The 4,034-nt window shown below is 38.7% G+C and overlaps 1 long non-coding RNA gene across 1 annotated transcript; it reads right to left on the reverse strand.

The window, feature by feature from the left end:
* Positions 1–779: 779 nt before the first annotated feature.
* Positions 780–2,157, reverse strand: LOC146379429 (uncharacterized). Its single transcript, XR_014801429.1, has 2 exons — positions 1,824–2,157; positions 780–1,315 (listed from the first exon to the last, which is right to left on the reverse strand). It is a non-coding gene; the product is annotated as an uncharacterized LOC146379429 (long non-coding RNA).
* Between the last annotated feature and the right edge of the window lie 1,877 nt (positions 2,158–4,034).

Genomic DNA, 4,034 nt, shown 5'->3' on the forward strand with positions numbered 1-4,034 from the left:
ATCAGTATGTTTTGCTACCATGAGGGTGCCAAGGTCTTGAGAGAACTCACTGGTTTAACCCATCATTAGATGCTTCTTGTGTGTGAAACATTGGTAATTTTCATAGCCCATCAGTTGGACTGAACCAGCTGATAATGATTTACACTTAGTGGCAGAATTGCTTTCTAATGCGTGGATTAGATGGATTATTACTGACATCTGGTGAGAATCTAGTGAGAATTCCATGTCAAAAGCACCTTTTGAAATATACATTTACTTAGAAAACTGGTGATGTGTTCAATACTTTATCTATTTCTATATATAAATTCCCGACTCATCGCTGTAGGCAGTCCTTACCCTTTAAGCTCAGGTTCTCTACCCAAGGCCTGGGAAGTTGAGGGTCCTGCACTGTATCTTTGCTGTTCTTAGGACTGCGCTCTTCTGGACAGAGATCTCGAGTGGTCCAGTTATCCCTGAAACCACTTCTCTGGTGAGCCTGGTGAATGAAAGAGATGGGCTGGGGCTAGAGGTGCCCAACGTACAAATCTTATAGATCACTATTTTGAAACGCACCATGGCCTCCACACGCTACATATCCTGCCTTCTTGGATGACCTGATCATCCACAGTGACACCTGGGAGGAGCATGTGCACTGGGTGGCCACGGTCCTGAGGCCGGCAAGGCTCACAGCCAACCTATGCAGATTTTAAAGCAATTCTTAATTTAAACACTATAAAATATATATGTGAAGTACATATACTGGAAAAACCACCCAAAAAAAATCGTACATAAAATACAGCTTTGTGTTTTTTCAGTGTTTATTTGTTAATTCCATTTCAGGACACAGTTTATCTCATTCTTAATTTAAATTGCCCATTTAATGATGTGTGGGTGGCATGACCATGCACAACAAAGTTCTGAGTTATTTTTCAGTTTAAAAAAACCCCCAAAACAACAAAAAAACAAATACAAACAAACAAAACCAAAAAATCTCAAACCTCCCACTCAGACTTGTAAAAATCATCTTCTGGGACAGGATGATAAACAGAGCAGTGGACACACAGTTAGACTGGACTGACCAGCAAGTGAGCGGGTGAGTCAGTTCACAAAATGCAATCCATGTATAGAACAAACAAACAAACACACAAAGCACAAACAAACAAAACCCAAAGGAAGAAACAACAAAAGCAACATTTTACAACTTCAACCTAAAGCGCTCTATCTATGCAAGATAGCATGGGTGCTGTGTAGGAGTAAAGTCAGTTTCAGTCCACTTCTGTCAGGCCACAGGGTCTTCTGAACTCTTGACCTCGCTCATGAATCCACTTATTTGAGACTGATAAAAAAGACAAGACAAAAAAAATTAACCAAGTAAAGCAGCTTGAACATGCTGTCTAATAGCTTTTGACATTTTAAGTCATATGAACACTTTTACTTTTTTTTTTTTTTTTTTTAAACAAGCTTGCACATCTCAAGTACCTAAAGTAAACCACATTTAAGCCTGCTGGATTCTTCTCTTATTTATAATTAATTCAATATTTAGACTTGTACAAATGGAAAAGCTAGCAAGTATTAGATTTTATTTTTACATTGTATTAGGGAATTAGTTTTGCTTATTAGAGTGCTGTTTTATCATTATTAGTTTCATTTCCTCTCTAATGCTGCCTCATGTTTTGCAATAACATCTTGAATTGTGAACCTGTTAATTCACATACTTAAAGTGATAGTGGTTGTAGAGTAGAGCACTTAAAAATTCTGTACAAACCAAAGTACACACACACACATCAGGACCAACTATTTGATGAATCACAAATGTGGCTTTATAAATCTGAACTACAGCTTACCCCATTTGCTTCCTATTAGGACAGGACAGGCTGCATGTCTGGTCCTATAGTCTCCCTCGCCGCTCCTGAACAAATTATACCAGAACACCGATGTTCCCTGTGGAAAAATAATTAGAAGGCAAATATGATGATGAAGTTGAGTGTCCAGTAAATAGGAGGTTTAAAAGTACTTGGAGTAAAAATGGCTTACTGCTCATGGTACGGTAAAAAGTCAAGGGCACCAAAATAATTCTGGACTTGAATTAGCTTTAAAAAAAATTATAAAATCTTTTTTTTTGTGTTTGTTCAGCTGTCTTTGTGAGATCATGACTATTTCTGATTTTGTTAAAAAACAGTTTAACTATAAAGTAAACGCTAATAGCCCGAGGATAGCAGTAGTATAAAATAAAAAGACAATACAAAGGGAATAATAATGCAGGTCTTCACACAAGCTCGCTCACAATCAAAGAAACATAAAAATATCATCACTTTTCTTGGCCAGATTACTGCTCCAAAGTCAGGGAAGACTGTGGCACCTCCTGCCTCAACATCACTCATCTGAAAAAAGACAAGATCATTTATAATCACTAGTGATCATTGGCTTCTCGTAAGACGCTATTCCATACTACGCCATGTCTCAATAAGTTACATGAAAAATAAAAAGTGTGATTGTGTCATGGTCCTGGGTCGTGCGACCCAGTGTTTTGAGTTTTAGTCTATTTTGATGGTTATTGTTTGTTTAGGTTCATTAGGTTATTCTAGCTCATTTGTTATTGTATTACCCTTGTGTTAAGTCTCCCTTGCCCTTCATGTGTTTATGTCTGTGTGTCTTATGTTGTCAAGTTCATGTTGTCGTTTCTGTCATCTTCCCCTGTACTCTCCCTGGTTCGTGCGCCTACCTGTTATGTGTCATGTCTGTGTGGCTCTTGTTGTCTAGTTTGTTTCATGTCTATGTCTCTGTGTTTCCTGTTTTATTTTGAAAGAGTCTGTTCTTTGTTCACTGCATTTAGTTTACTCTCCCCTGTGTTGTCATTATGTTTCATTCTAGTCAGCTGTGTCCCCATGTGTCTCCACTTCCCCTGATCGCCTCATGTGTGTATTTAGTCCTCAGCCTTGCTGTGTTCACTGTCGCGTCGTCTGTGTTCTCACCCACCATGTTTGTATTCATAGTTTTCTGTGGCATCATAGTACCAGTTTCTCAGTTTAGTTTCGTCACTGTGCTTCTGCCTTGTTTGACCCCCATGTCATCAGCCAAAATAAAGGCTCGCTTTTCTTTTGAACTCAGTTTCGTGTCTTCGCCTGTGTCTGCACCTGATTCCTCCACACACTCTCCACTCGGTCTGCCACTGCGGATTGTGACAGATTGTTCATGTTGTGAAGTTCTTCCCTCAATGCGGTTTGTTTTCTTTCATCCTTAAACTTGTTTGCCAATTGTTACCAATTTACGGTATAGATAAACATGTACATTGGATGATGTATGAATTTAAACCGTGAACGGGGGTGGGTAGGTGGGGTGCAGCAATCCATACACTACATGCTCTACATCATTCAAAATTAAAATCTTGTCTCATAGGCAGCTCAGTGTTAGCAAAGGCAAAAGAAAAAACAAAAAAAACAAAACAAGGTTCTTTGTCGGCCTGTTAATGGCGCACGGACAACAAAACTCTACAATATGTACCAGAACTGATTGACAGGTAAACATAATTTTGCTATGTATTGATATTATTCAGTATTATTGCCAAAGAAATGTTACAACCTTTTGCACTAATTCTTGATTGTGAACTTAAAAATTATGACAACACACTGCAGGTGAATTAATGCCACACTATCAGAAGTGTCTATGAAAGTCAATCAATCCAAGTCCAACACTGAGCCAGAGCTTTTGCTTATGCCCATGAAGCCAGAGTGAAACGATGGAGAGTGGATGCCAGGAGACGGCCACCACTGCCTTCAATCAGCAGTGAACAGATACATATACTTACGTAGTTTAAATAAGTCGCCACACGATTTCCAGTGCCTAATCTTTTGAAAGCATCTGGCTCATCTTTCTATAAAGATAAAATTTAAGAGTGAAGATACATAATAACAAACTGCACACACATTACTTACGTAGTTTAGGAAGGTAGCAAGTCTATTTCCATCGACGTGGAGGTTGCTGTCAAAAGGACGCTGCAACAGATGTTTATTTAACCGATCACCAAATAGACTCAAAATTAGAGCCTGCCATTAAGG

The sequence above is a fragment of the Perissodus microlepis genome, chromosome 10 (genome assembly GCF_051167445.1).
Source record: "Perissodus microlepis isolate ML-2025 ecotype Zambia chromosome 10, ASM5116744v1, whole genome shotgun sequence".
Classification (NCBI taxonomy): Eukaryota; Metazoa; Chordata; class Actinopteri; order Cichliformes; family Cichlidae; genus Perissodus; species Perissodus microlepis.